Source organism: Hippichthys cyanospilos, chromosome 2 (genome assembly GCF_059441005.1).
Source record: "Hippichthys cyanospilos isolate Australia breed blue-spotted pipefish chromosome 2, RoL_Hcya_1.0, whole genome shotgun sequence".
Lineage (NCBI taxonomy): Eukaryota > Metazoa > Chordata > Actinopteri > Syngnathiformes > Syngnathidae > Hippichthys > Hippichthys cyanospilos.
In genome coordinates this window covers 25,403,801-25,420,135 of record NC_142370.1, presented here as the reverse complement: position 1 = coordinate 25,420,135, position 16,335 = coordinate 25,403,801, and positions in this window count along the sequence as shown.

Here is a 16,335-nt window from a genome sequence, read left to right as displayed (position 1 = left end):
TAAATGAAATGTAGTTGCCTGAAAATGAAGCATGAAATCAGAAGGAACAAAGCAAGAGTTCAATATGGTCCTCCTCGTTCCGAAAGCATGTAAAAACAAGGAAGAAAAGAACAATTAAATGAAACATTATCATTATTATTATTATTTGGGGTGAATCATTTTCATTAAGAAAAAAAAAAAAAAAATATATATATATATATATATATATATATATATATATATATATATATATATATATATATATATATATATATATATATATATATATATATATGCTTATGCAATGCACATGGCTAAACACATCCTTTCAAAATTGATCAAACTAGAAAAAACATGCAAAGGTGTATGTGATGGTCTTAATGTGCATTTAAATTCTGTTCCAATATCAGTCTGCTCAAACTTGGACGCTCATGCTCTCGACAAGATGATGAAATCATTTCAGACGATCCATAACCCAAGTGATGATCAAGACATAAATGTTGGACCGCGTTATATGAGCTAATAAGGGCTAAAGACGAATGAAAGACGGTTCTTTCTAGATGAAATTATGTTTTATTGCTGTGGCATTTAAAACGGCTGCAGCTTTGTAGCGCCTAACGCACTGCAAAAGTCCAAGTACTTGGCCGGAGAATGGAGCCACATTGTCCATTGGAACAGCCCGATCTTTTAAATATGAACCACATGTGTTCAAGACAGATCACCGAGACAGCTTTAGGATAAAAGAAGACACTCACACACACAGACAACTTACCTTACTCTTGCAGGTAGTCCACATGCTTGGCAGTCAACTGCCACTTGAAATTCTCAATGTCGTTTGTTTGCCATATTGGGTTAAGAATGCAGGTTTCGGAGTTGACCCACAAACTAAGGAACAAACCAGGCAAATCCCTATTGGAATTGAAACTATTAGAATTAGGGACTTGTCAACTGCGATTTCATGAAAAAACTTCTGACCGTAATCGTCTTCCAGAGATATTTTGTATTTGGGGCTTGACCGGCATCTGGCAAAGCACCCTTCAGGCAGTGATGTGCACCTTCAAGTCAGTTTGGAGGCAACAGCTGATATCCCTTTTAGTATTAATTCTTGTCATATTTACCGCCTGTTGAGTGAGTTTGAGAGTCTTGGACCGTGATTTTTAATCACTTAGTTTGATTAGAGAGGGAGATGCTCTATGCTGTAGAATGACCGGTCATGATACTGGCACAGGACTAATGGCCCTGTAAGGTGCCCCATGGGCGGATTAAACTGAGGGCTGTCAACAGTCAGGCAGTCCCAGGAAGAGCTCAGAATATATTCTGGGCTCTTGGCTTGTTGAACCTGGGAAAGATGGTTTATTGTAAACCAGGTTCCTCTGTCCTGTATTGGTAGACTCACAGGTAGCCGTGCCATTTAAGGAGTTACTCACACATTATGCTGCCGTAGCAAAAATGCGTTACATTTATTAAGGGGTTCATTAGGATACTCTAAGACAGGCAAGAGTGTGCAAAAAGGTTGTGGCTGAGTGGAGCCTATTCTTCCTGTCTTCAGGCATGAGGTGGGGCACATAAGTATTGGAATTGTTTTGGGTCATTACAGTTTGCAGGTGTACCCAATTAAGCGTGATGAGAGTTGCCCCAGGAGAGTTTTGTGAAAATGTGAAATGTGAAATTGATGAATTTAAGCGATGCCGTTAATGAGGGTTTGTTTGAACGAACGGCATGTGGGGGATGTGGTGAAAGAAACATTGCAAGTTGGATAAGAAGTTACCACACATTTAACATTTGCTGGAGCTTATTTCACTTATAAAGGGACTGACATAAACATTGACAAATGGTGGAAACAGTTTATGCAAGAAAGCATAAGTTGTTTGTATTTTCTGGTTAAATATGTTGCAATCAACTACTTGCATTCGGGCTTCTTATAGAAACACGCAAAACAATCACTGAATTACATATCCAAAATTTGCATAATGCCATTCATTTTTCCATTCCAGCACAGTGAAATCTTTAACATATCAATCAGCTTTTAACGTTTCAGTACACACGGTTTGCATTTCAGGTTTTGGACTAATTTGTTGTCAAATGTTTATTTCTGTGCAATTTTAGTTGCACTTTTATGCAAACTACATTTTACTTGCATTATTATTTTCAGTTTTGCTCTTCAAACTGAAAATAATGTTGCAAAAACCTTATAAAATATATATATATATATATATATATATATATATATATATATATATATATATATATATATATATATATATATATATATATATATATATATATATATACATATATATATATATATATATGTTAGGGACACACTTTGGTCTCAGTTTTTGATCAACATTATCCTCTCAGGTGTACAGCCTGGACTAGCCACCAGTTACTTATAGCCGAGAACAATAAAGTATTTTAAATGAATGTTAGTCATAGTGGTGGTAATTAGAGATCAGTTAGTTTTGAGTAAGTACATGTGATAAAAAGTGTTATAATATATCGGGGCGTCTGCGGTCCACCTGGCTGGAATGTTGGATGGTTCCTGCCCAATGGCTTTGCCTGCTGTCAAGACATCACTGCACTATATAGCACAATATGTTTTCTGTAATTTATATTGTTTATGTGTATGTCTGTGTTTGGTACATGCAGCACCCTCTTCAACCTGTGGGCCTGGAAGGGGCCTCCTCCCACCTGTGGTCCCTTCTGGAGGTTTCTGATTTTCCCCTAATTGGGTTTTTTGAGTTTTTCCTTCCCCTTCTGGGAGCTTTGACAGGGGATGCTGTGTGTACCTTACACTGAAAGGCATCTGTGAAGCCCTTTGAGACTTCGGTGATTTAGGGCTATACAAATAAAATTTGATTTGATTTGATTTGATTATAGACAATGAACACTTTATCGGTCAGATCTGATCAATATTTGATTAAAAAATGTAAATAAATAGAATAGAATGTAATAGAATAGAATATGATAGAATGTCCTCATTGTCTTTGTATAAGTGTATACAGTACAACGCATGGGAGCCTGTTGCATACTGAAAATTGTAGTTCCATAAAGTGCAATTGTTATTTTCAGTGTCTTCTTGTTTTGTTGTGATTGAGAGTGTCAATATCTCTGAGGAAAAAGCTGTCTAAGTCTTTTTGTTTGTTCCTTAGAGCAAGCTGTTACATATACTTTCAAAAAGCCATGTCCCTATTGATACTTATGCCAAGATCTGTCTCTGGGCTTATGGTGAGCAGCTTTAAAAATACTTCATCCAGCAATTTCTTCTCGGACTGGCGTCTTAAAAGGTTTTCAATAAGAATTTTTCTGTATTTCCAGACTAAGATTTTGAGTGTAATCATAAATCAGTAACAAATCTGTCCTAAATAGCCACAATAGACTGTGACTACGTACTGTGGACGTGAATCAGCGGAATATCCAGCAGCAAAGGTCGCAACATAACACAAAGCCTAAAAATACTTTGTCCTCCAGGGACAGATGAACCCCAACGTTCGAGTGTTTGTGTGTGAACGAGAGCAACGGATCTGTGATAATTTATCGTTGAGTAACTTTAGATCTGCCGACACACAACAGCCCTGGAAGTCCAGAAGCTTCTGGAATGATTGGCTGACGCTCAGAGGAGGTATTGGAGCTTGTTCTCCGACACTTTTCTCCCTGCGAGAAGGGTGTAATGACCCGCGTGCGTTCAGGCTGAAAAAAATACCAGCAAACATGTACACAACTGGTGCCAGGTTCCTCTTATGCTACGGTATGTTTTTGGACAGTGGCATAGTGCATATGATTCATCAGTTATCCACATTAACAGCCAATCTCAAGTCATTGCAGCATGAGTTGCTCTCAGTGAAGACACAAGTAAAGGTGGCAAGACACAAAATAGCAATAGATGAAGGTGGATGCAGCGAAGAACAAGCAGAGTGTCTCTGGGAAGAAACCTCACAATTGAGCAACTTTTAAGTCTCTCCAAATGATTTTACTCAAAATAACTCAAAGTATGAGGTTATTTGATATGAAAGAATATAACGTTTTCCATAGAACATATATACATATATACGTTTTCCCTAGAACATATATACCTGCTATATATGTTATTATGAAGCTACCTGCTATATATGTTATTATGGCTCACTTGTATCTTAAAGTAACAATGTAATGTACAAAACATTTTGAGCCCCTTAAAATTGGCACATTCTACATGAACTGTGATGCTTGAGTGCGAATTCCGTGAAACTTGTAACATAAGCATCTAATTCCTCATAAAATATGATAGTTTCATTTCAGATTCACCGTGTTAGTGTCTAAAGGCAAAATCCCCCAAATCTCACAGTCCCTGTCCAAATACTTTTGAACTTAAGTGTTAGTCAATCCCTGTTTTTCAGTCTGCCAGCTTTGAATTGTCCATAAATGTTATGCATGTTATGTAAATGTTGTCCTACAATAATAAAATGTTTACTGGGTCGTCAACGCATGCTGTCATGCTCAACACATTTAGAGAATTCACACCCGCACAAAGACACATACACACATAGCAGCTGATCTGGATGAGATCAAAGGGATACCTTAGATGTGGTGGCCAGTTAGGCGTTAAACACACTTCCAATACAGAACAAATATTCTTCTATATACACAGACAAAGAAAAAAAATCGCCATGTGGTGATACAAATTCACATTGTTTTAATACACAGCTCCATTATTTGTTCTGATCATTGACACAGCATATAACGTTGATCCGGCTGTCACTTTGGGCTGAGTCATCTGTGCGACATTGATGCCGTCATTATCAAAATCCTCACAACCTTCATTATGAAGCTCCATTAGTTGACATTATTTACTCACTCTGAAGCAGACCTCCAAACTTGGAAGCTTTGTCACAGCCTAATGACTCATGGGACTTGATGTCAACATCAGGAAACTCATATCATCTTTCACTCAGCTCTTTTCAGATGCACTGGGGAAAATAAGAGAACTAAGATCAGTATTTTGAAAGGAGCCAACATCGGCTGCGTCTCCACAACCATCATTCACCACCAATTATTGTGTATGATGGACGTGCCGTTTCTCTTTAATGCTCCATAACCAATAGTATACTTGCTGCATGTTGACAATTCTATTCTATTCTATTCTATTCTATTCTATTCTATTCTATTCTATTCTAGCTAACTATGGGAAAGCCTGTCCACGGGGGGAATCCAGGAGAAGCTATCATTAAAGTAAACTCTGCTTCAGTCTTTACCCAAGAGTTGGCAGCACTCAGGATGCGTGAATGTACCACATAGCAAGAACAGAAGCAAGAAACTAACAAAGGAATGAGGGCGCCACCACCAAAATGACTCCACAAACTTAAACAACACCCAATGGCACCATTGTAAAAGAGACTGTCGATCAGTGGTTGTTAACGTGGGTTCGATCCAACCCCTGGTGTGGCAGTCTAAGGGGTTTGACAGCAACACAAAGTGTGTGTGTGTGTTTGTGTGTCCGTATGTGTTTCTGTCGAAGCCTTTTCACAAAGCATTTAGTATTTTGAAAAAATCGTTTTCTTTTACAAAAGGTTAAGTGACTGTGGGGTTCGATGCCTCCAACAAGGTTAAAAACAAGTGCTGTGAATCGGTGCTGAAGATCTAAGAATGACCAGACCCACAAACAGCGGAGTAGTCCTGCTTTTATCCAGTGATTGAAAATAATTCTGATGTAACAGTATACTGTACATTTGCGTATGTGCTGACCTCAAAGAGGTTATATTTATTTTGGTCATCTGTAAAGTTTTGTACACTGGTATGACTAACTTTGTTTGTCCTGAATCGTTTCCTCTTCACGCAGCAAAATTGGCAGCTGATGCACTGTATGCATGTTAGTCATAAACGGAACAACTGACATAGTGTTTCTTTTTTTTTTTTGACGGTGCCAAAATTCCTGTTGCTAGCTGTGCAGTTTGGCCTTGCAAATCATCTGACTTGTGCTTTTACACTGTATAGCTTAACCGTAAAAAATCCTTTTGCAAATCATGTCCAAAATGTTCATCTCTGCAAATGGCACTCAGCATAATTTTTAAGTCATCAACAGTAACTTTATTATGTTTAAAGGTACAGGTTGTAAGATTTAGCAACGCAGGGTGTAGAAAGCTAGTGAAAAGATTTTGAAGCACGCTCATTATGGTGTTTCACAAGCCTACTATCACTACAATACATTTGTGTAGTTCTTCACCTGCGGACGAAACAGGCCAGCCTCCAGTAGGCGTGGCGCAACCTGTGGATATATTTATGGATTAGTAGACCTATGGTTATATGCAAATTGTGAAAATATAGAACATATATTTTTGCATGTTCTAGAAAGTTCAATTAATCAAATTTCAATCAAAAACATCTTTAATAGTCAAATTACTGACTGACTGAGACTATTTGATTATTTTTTGCAGAGTGACAAATATGTTTGGTGCAGAAAATTGATGTGATACACCAAAGGTAGTGGCGGGAACAAAGAGTGCGGGTGGCGTACATTGTAGGCAGAGAGCGAAGGTTGGTCAGGGTCTTACCATTGAGTGTTTGATAGATAAACGTTGATCATGGAATATGTCCGCATAAATAAAAAGCAGGCTAAATGGTATCGGTTGAACATGCAGGTGTATGTATGTTTCAGGTTGAATGTGTGTGTGGATGTATATTTGTGATTAAAAAAAAGCTGAGTGGGCTCAATGATAAAGGACCAGAGGCTCCACGCCCTGAGTGATGAGGGCAGGTTTTAACTGGCTACAGGTGCACTTGAGGAGGGCAGGCCAGGCCTTTGAAGTGGAAGCCAAACGGGACCATGGCCCATCTCTGACCAGGAGCCGGCTCAGACACATTCGGTTTCAATTAACACTCTTGCTTCACTTCTGGATGCGTTTTCTTTCTGCTGCTGTTGCTTTCTTGTACAAAACCTCCCTGATAACAACCTGCAGTACAAATTTGCATCAAAGTTAAATGTGATAAATGGTGTGCAATCACAAAACAAATCATCAGGCCAAATGTATTCTATGTGCAGACCATCCTCGTGATCAGCGTCTAGAACTGTGAATCTTCAGCATTACACATTTTTCGTTTGACTTGTGGTGATTCCATCGTTAAGATTTGTTGTATTTGGCAAAGTTCTGAAAGCATGCAGTGATACCAAATTCAGCTTTTAGTAAGTTATTGCCTTTAGAACCTGCTGAACGCACAAATACAAAAACTGAATGTATGTAAGTATGTACAATATTCACACATCTCATTAAACAGAGTGCAAAAGAGAAATACGTGGATATTTCGACAGTAAGCTCCCTGGAGAGAGCTACATCTGGCTCCTGTTAGCCACAGGCGTATAAAAACCAAACGAGGGTTAGTTGCGCACACACACACACGCACGCACGCATGCACACACACACACACACACACACACACACACACAACCACACACATGCACAAAATGGGAGGTATAGGAGTCTTTCATGGTGGTCACCCCCACTGGTCAGGGTATCTCCAGTGCCAACTCTCATGAACCCAGAAGACATGGAGGGGCCCAGACAGAGATGAGCTGGCACAAACAAGCATTAGAAAACTCATATACAGTCTCTGTCCATATATTAAATGACTCAAATCATCTTTAAACTGTCTATGATATCTCCTGACATGCCTGGGGGATATTATGGCAGGAATGTTTTAAATTAACAATAAAAAATACATTTAAAATGTTGGGGGGTTATGATTTTATGTATATACTTTTATGTATGTGTTTTCCTTTAATGAGGCACCTAAAAGCTTTCTCAGTTTTGCAAGTAAAATAAGGATGCAGGAAGTTGAGTTTGCCAACAGGACGTACAAAATAAGCAGCCAGTCATTGTCAACTTTTACATGACAGGCGCCCAAACAAATCGATGTACACTGTGTGACACGTGCTGCAAACTTCCCCTTCAAGTTGTGAGTCATTCTTCACAGTTGATGGGGAAATCACTGACACACTATTCAAGTATTTGGTCGAATACATTCCAAGTGTGAAATACTGTACAAAAAAAAAAAATAGTTGTAAAAGTAAAAATATATGGAGGTGAACCCACATGTACGGTGAAGTTGAATTTCCCACACCTAAAGCACTAATGTTTTTCAAAGATCCTGCAATTTTCCAGATTGCTGTGTACTTTTGTCATAAAGTCAGTGAGGTCAAAGCTTGCTGCTCATCCCGGCCAGCAGGCATGTCTATAAGAAGCCCCGTGAATATCCCGCTAGTCTTCAATTTCCTGCCGTGTTAAATCCCGGAGAAGTCATCTATCTTGATTTCAGCTTGGGTGGGATCGGCAGCACTTCAGTAACTTCTTGTATTATTGATATGATTAGCATGCAATGCCGGAAGATGTCCAGGGAGATAATCAGATACAGGACATGGTAGCTTAAAAACCTCCCATTCTTTGTCATGTATTTGGAGTTGCATTTCTCCGAAATGTTCTTCTCTGAGAATACTTCACTGGATCTTCGAGAACATGACCATGAAAATGTTTCTTGCTTAAAACCAGCATATTTGACACCATGCTTTAACAATTATTGTGTTTTGGCCCGTTGAAACACTCCGGTAGAGACTGGCATGTCCTTGGCAGTAGGCTACCTCCTTTACTGGACTGTCAGAGTGAAATGTTGCCCATATGTTGGCTGGTGGACTTTTCCTGACTGACGGTGATGGACGGGCTTTCTGGAAATCTAACTGACAAAAAGTCAAAAAGTGAATGAGGGAGAGCATGACATCACCCATTAGTTTATGTTCTTTGAAAGTGTTAAGCTCAATGTATACCAAACAATCTCCTGGGTATCGCTTGTCTTGTCGGTTGTCGGTTCAAAATAAAACAAGTGATGCTAGCTTGATCTTTATTGTAAGATTGAGGAAATTAAGACTTGGTTGGAGTTGTGCTTCTCTCTGTCTGGACGAGTAAAATTAAAACAAACAACAGCAAAAAAAAAAAAAAAAAAAAAAGCACAATTTGGCATGTTGCCAAAAGAGAGGTGGGCATTTTACATTTTTTTGCTGCTCCATTATTTACAGTCTGCCAGTATTGTAGACCGCCTTCATTCACCACTGGGCCATTGTGTTATTTGTTTTTTTTAAGTTGACCCAAATTGCAATTTGAGGTCTGTTGCTCGATCAGCCAAATCTTTACTTCCATCGCTCCGTCATCCACTTAAAAAAACAACCTAAATCGTACCATTTTCATAAAAAAAATACACTCATATCGCCTTTATGGTGTCATCTTCATAAGCAGAACATAGGACTGCTAGAAGTGCGCTGCATTTTACTTAAACGTGTTCCTTCGATGTCATCTGAGGCTCATAGAACCGCTGTTACATACGTAACTGTCGTTTTTCTTAAATGTGTGTTGGTTGTGGATGTGGTGCGCACAAAAAATCAAACACTTGCACCAGCTGGCATATACATTGATGTTATTCATGCAATAGTGATGTGACGTTCATGAACGATCCAAGTCTTTTTGTATGGCTCATCGCTGTAAATGATGGGACTCAAGTCTCACCAGTTTCACTATTTTTCCGAAAATTCAGATTTTTTTTTTTTCAGAAATTCAGACGATTCAATTGGGTGAAGACTAATTATTACAATAACGGATCAAAACAACCGCATCACCTACTACAATTTCACTACCGAACTCCGTCGGGCATAGGTCATCATTTCTAAAAGGATTCTCGTCATTTGGGGCGTCAGTGATGGATCGGCAGGTATTCTGTTGGTACCTACGGACGGCCCACCTCTGAATCGAAGAATCGGTCTTCAAGTCTAAACTGAAATCATTTTGTCTCATCCCAATCTGTATTTATTTAGAGTCTGGACCATTTTGAACCCTATTGTACAATACCGTCAAATTCTAATGAATGTCTTATTTTTTTCAATTGGCTTTACTACTCATCTGATAAATATTTTTGAGGCCATTGATAGATTGAGGAACCTTGAAATGGGTGAGGTCAAGGTCACTGTCAAGGGAAAATCCCTCGGTCTTTCTTCATCCGATTCCAAACGAACGGTGCATTCCTACATGGTGGCCCTCTGCCCCCCCAATCCCCACCCCAAGCTGATCCTCAGAAATTGGTCAGAGGATGAACTGAGGCTACAGTTTTACAGCGCATTGACAGGAATTTTCAGGCTATAAGACAAAAGAAATGCCACACTGAAAGACCTGACATGATGTTCTTGGACAAATCCCACACATCGCCTTATCAATGCAATTTGAAACAGACACCCTGTTCCTTAATAGTTTATGCAGGCTTTTATACCCTGTAGCAAACTTAGAAACACATGTCCACACTGAAGTGTTTTCACTGATCGTACTGATACGAAAGATGAAAGCACAGAACTATGTCAGCCCTCGGTGAATAACATGGCCTGTGTTTAGCAAAATAAACGGTGTCATTTCAACACTGTTGCATAGAAGACACAAATAGGCGAAAAACAAAAAATGTTTATGTTGTGTATGCCATTCTGTTTATGCCATCCTGGTGTTCTGTTTAGCTTTAAAGATACATGAAACATTCTGGGGTTGGTGAAATGAGTAGTTTGGTCAATGTATGTGGACATGTGAGAATAAAAACTCATTGTTTGCGTAAGTGCAAGACTAAAAAAAGTTGATTGAATTCTTCATAGGGGGCATCTGCTGTGTTACACAAGTATTTACTCTTGCTTTAATGGAGCAGATTTCTTTGAAGAAAGGAACACGTATTAAATCATTTTAATTACTAGCAGTTCCCCCTTTCAATACCGAACTCAACACAGTAGATTTTGGTTTCTCCTGAAAGTGAGATCGAAGAGAAAATAATGAGAGGAGAAGAGCGCCGCAGTGACTGATTGCAAGTGCGAATGGGAACCAGAGAATGTGAAATGTCAGTCATGTAATTTATACTTGACCTGCTCCCCCGAGACCGGCCACACATACGTACACCAACCGGGAGCAGAACGAAAGAGTAGTGAGGGATGTGTAAAAGTATGGGCACAGAGTCAAAGGTCAAACAGTACACAAGGATTAGCACTCAAGCCTGCAAAGATGAGGGAGAGATCGAGGAAAGAACAGCCACTTCTGCAGGGGCTTATTTAGACTCAAACCTTTGCAGTCTACAAGGTGTCCTGTACACGCTTATGTACTACATCTGTCCTCCTTATGTTATACTGTACGCCACTGGGCGGTCTACCCTTTTTGACTTTAGCCACTTATCATGCTGCCTTGTCTGCAGTATGTGGCACTGTCAGATGCCTCTGTCTGCTGGAGCAGAAACAACTGATTCATGCAGAGGCACCACTGATTACATTGTGTTGATGCCTATGACAACACGCACATGCACATGTTCATAAAAAATGACTGATAGGGGAAAAAAAGAACATTTCTTTACATATCATGCATACAATTGAACGAGCTCATTTTTGCTGCAAACCTCAGGCCAAGTTTGGAGAAAGTCAGTCTATTGATTGATGGATGCTATGAAAAAATATAACCTTTTTGGGTTGTGTGCTCACATGTAATTTTAGCCCTCAGCTGGTAATACAGCCGGTCTACATGAATAGTATGTTATTTATCCAAGCTATCAGTTGGTGGGCAACTTATCACAGCCTTCCAGGTGAGAAACAGATACAGCCTGACAGTTGTGCTTTGTCTCATTGCGCACAACTTGCAGAGAACACAGCATGAAGTCACCGACAGACGGATGCTTACGACAAGACATGCTCACTCTGTCAGCTGACAGACCATTGAGGTGTGAACTTTGTTTCTTTAATTGCTGCCAGTAAGACAAAAAATGAGCACAAGTGAAAAACAAAATCTCATCATTGCTCCAGCAATAGCAACACTTGTTGTCGAGCAGTAACTTCCTATCTCCAAATAGGGACAAATGACTAATTTCAAGTTTTCTCTCAAATGGATACCATTGGTCTGTCCCACCATCGTCTGTAATTTCACACATAATAAACCAAATTAATCAAAGTGTTGAAACTATCATGACAGACTACAAATGTAAATTAACTGCATGTTTACTTTGGCACTTTGACACATATATTGTACCCGTCTTCATCAGTGCGCATTGGCCTTTTCCAAAAAAACAACAAAATACAAAGGAATAAAGAACAAATTCATTAACACTTGAACATTTGAACTGTCTGAGAAGTGTGCCACTTTGTCATCTCAAAATTGAAAGATTGGATGTTTTTAAAGGATCTCAAGTGAAAACAGGTTAGATATGTTTGAGTAAGCCTTTTTGCGAAAGGCACATTGCTGTAATGCTTCCACGAATATGGAAGTGGTCAACCATGAAGTTACTGTAAGTTCTTGCAGATTTATTTTTTTATTTCATATTTATTGCATGTATTGCACTTGTGACTGATGGATCTTGCTGGTACGCAGAGGCATGTTTGTGTGCATATACATAATACATACATACAAATGTATAAATAATCATTTTTCAGGTCCTATTGTGTACTATGTAGCACTCAATCAAGCCTGGCATGAGTCACCTCTTCCACACTACAGCCTTGACAACTTTTATTCTCATCCTGTGGAAATGTGACGAGCAGTTAGCTCGCAAGCTGTGTCTAACATCTCAAAAATGCATCTTTTCATCAGCTAATCAACTGGTGACTGCACTTAGGATGCCTCACTGTGAGCTGAGAGCCTGCATGTCAGAAAGAGAAAGGTGAAACGAAGCCTATCACAATCAAAGGTAGGATTCAAGTGCGCACAGAGACAGGTAAGAGTGGGGAAAAACTCACGTACGAATAGTAGGCAGACTGGGTCAGAGGTTGACAGTGGCTGGTTTGCAAAAAGAGACTCAGGCGGCGGTAGGCAGGCAGGTGAAGTCAAAACGAGGGAGAGAGTCCGATCAGGGGCAGGTGGAATCTCAGTCAGGCAGGCGGAGGAGGCGTTCGAGTAGTTGAGTGCAGGCAGGCTCAGCATTCAGGCAGAGTTAACAGGGCAGCATGTGTTTGGCTAGTCAGGGGATGGTAGGGTCAGAGCCTGGGCAGGCAGAACAGAAACGAACATGAGAAGACTTGGCGTTAGGGCAAGACGATCTGGCGCCAACTAGTAGGATGGGGCAGGCTTATATGCTAGGACAGTAATTGGTTGCACCTGGTGGTGATGAGTTGTTTAAAAGGAATGTGGTTAGACAGAAGGGACAATGAGCTGGCTGGACAGGCAGGCTGTGGCAGAGCCTAATTTATCATACAAAAAAAGAAGCTCTGCAGCAACCTGGTGAAATATATTCCAACCACCAGTTTTAGGCCAATATATGTTGATGGCTCAAACATGTAGAAACATAAGCGTGATCTGAACTGAAGTAGCATCCGTTTTTCAGGAAGGAGTAACAATACTTCATTGAGAGTTAAACATTGAGTTGGGGATGTTTTCGATGTATGAACGGACAGAGGGAAGATAACAGCTTAAGCTTTCAACACTATTTATATACATGTGCATATTTTTCAATCATTTGGCAAATCTGGCAGATTGTAAAAACACTTTTCTTTGGCGTGTTAAATTCAGAGGACATATATATAATGCTCACTGTTGACAACTGCAAAAGAAAAATCCCTTTATTATTTCTACTTTATATGTGGTCTACGCACATAACGTGTGAGGTCAACAAAAAGACTGCCAATTAATCAAGTGAATAGTGTTAAAAATTCTTGTGGCCCTGCAGAGGCAGTAGTATTTAAAATGTAATTCACACAATATTGGCACACTATGGAAATGCATTTATTCTATGTTTTATTAAGGGATGGTGTTTGCGTGTAATGCAGAGAGGTCACATCGGCTATGACCTAAAAGTGCTTGGACTGTGAAGAAAGGTCACAATGTTTGCCAGAATGTTTGTAGGTGTGAGTGTTTGTGGAGAAGCATATCCAGATGTGCAGCACTTGCTTTGCTTGTGTGCATGCGTGCGTGCGGAGAACTAATGACCCAAGTGACTTTCTGATCACAAAACGTCCATGGCACAGCAAAAGAACACATGTAAACTCTAGCTAAAGAATGTCCTTGGGCCCCGGAAAACCCCATTACAGTGCGGGCATCGATAACAGCAACCCCCCCCCCCATCTGCCCAATAGGCTCGATATCCATCTCCTCCCCTCATTGGGTTCTTACTCAGGCTGTGCAAGACTGTCTAAGTGGCCCGCAGAGAAACAACATAATGGCGTTAAACACCCCACTTAGGTACCTGATAAAACAAATTTACCGTAACTTCATGCGAGATCCCCCGTGCTGTGTTCTAATGGCAAAAGGATGTCATACTTTTTAACAATGTGTGTGTTAAGCCAATTTTCATGGTCACACTCACACAAGAATGAACATGCAAAGGAGTCTGTCAAGTAATAAAGAGCACCCATGTGAAATATGCGCTGACACATAATCTATGCTATAAAGATATTCAACTCTTGACGGCTTTATTTCTCATAAATGTTTTATTTTGATCAATAAAACCACAGGAATGTGAAATAAAATAAGACTTGCCCAAATGAAAGATGCCAAGTACATAGATAAAACGCATACAGTATGCATACGTTCATTGTGTTGTCACAAGAATTTCGTAGGAAACTTCAGGAAAGATAAAGCACAATATTTTGCTGTCCGAACTGGATTTTTTTCCTGCAATGTAACGGACAAATAGGAAAACCCTGCAACCCATTTTTGACAATTTACAGTGCAATAGTTTTCATGCCACTCACCAAACAGGCTCTATTTTTTTTTTTTTTTTAAACTGGACAGACAATCACAAAATAGAAATGAATTGTGCTGGAGACGTGCGTAACAACATGGTGATGGTCCTGGTGCAAAAAAAAAAAAAAAAATTCTGCCCCCTCCTTGCTCCCTAAACATAAGCGCACACACATTGCAAAACCACTCAAGGGAACTGCTACTTAAATAAGTGCAGTGGTGGACCGTCAGGGCCAGCAACGCCTTCTCTGCTGGTCTAAACCATAATAATTATAATAACTATAATCAAAGTCAATTTCATTTTAAGTTCATTTTTACTAAATATCTATATTATATACTTTTTTAATTTCTAAAATTAATCTCCATATTCTGCTCTATTCTGTATCAAAAGACTATAGTAAGTGCTACGTATATATTATATACATGTATACAATTAACAAATATCACAAATAAAAAATATAGTAAAGATTTATTTACCTTTTTGTGATGAGTTTGTTATGGCCATATTCCTAAGTGAGGGTAGCCTAGCCTAGGGTAGACTAGCTTAGCCTTCTTTGTATTTCTTGATTATCTCAAGCTTCGTTTCCATACAACTCATCTTCTTACTTAGCAATCTTGGGACCCCTAGGCTCACCCATTCAAGTTTGAATTAAGCAGCAAAATGCACAATAAATAGTTATTTAAAGCACTCAGACGCGATCCAGTCCGTAGCATGCCGCCATTTTGACAGTGACACCGACCAATAGCAGACCAGTATTTTAGGGAGTCATGACGCAGACAAGTAGCAGACAAGCATCTAAGTGACGCGTTGCAGCGCAAGCAGTTTGACGGGACCAGAAAATAAGAGCAATTACTGAAAAATGCCTGAAGATGGAGACAAAACTACACAAATACAGCCAACCCCTAGGGTCATGACAGTTGTTTTTGTCGTAAAGCGGGAACATTTGGGGAAATTGAGTACAACAATTTGAGATGTAACGAAACTAAGGGCGGAGCTCCGCACACTGCTCAAGTGTTGAGTGGAGATATTGCTCAGTGTTATGTCGGCCCTTGGGAGTGCCCAAGCTACTCAATGCTAGCACATAATGGACAAATCTTGCGTCAGGCCATCTATTAGTATTACCGGATGTGGAGGTGGAGTCTGTTATGTTGTGGCATGGTGGGTGAAGTGGCAAATGGTTTGAACCCAAATACAGGAAGACAGACTTGCAAGGTATGTTCCAAATAATACTTTTTTACAAAGATTACAAAAAATAAATCAAATTTAAAAACTGCGTCCAAAGTATCAAACCATAAAAGAACAGAAAATAAACGTATTATTACAGAGTAGAAACTTGAGAGATCAAACAAAACTAAAAGAGGACCTGGTAGCAACAATGACACTCTGACATCATCAATGACCTGACAAGAAGTGAAAGGACACTGGAATCTAAATCCACTCACAACAAATGAAACTACAAGAAACACCTGGATAAGAAACAAGTGGAAGAGGGAGTTGATTGGCCAACATCAGACACACAAGAGGGGAATAAAACATGAACTTGACACATGAACAAAAGCCCACAAAAACTATCTTATGTTTTCCAAACAATAAATAGTGTCCCGTTGCCGGCTGTGGGAGTAGGGTGTTGCAGCGTTATCATGCAATAAATACTCTTCGCCAATA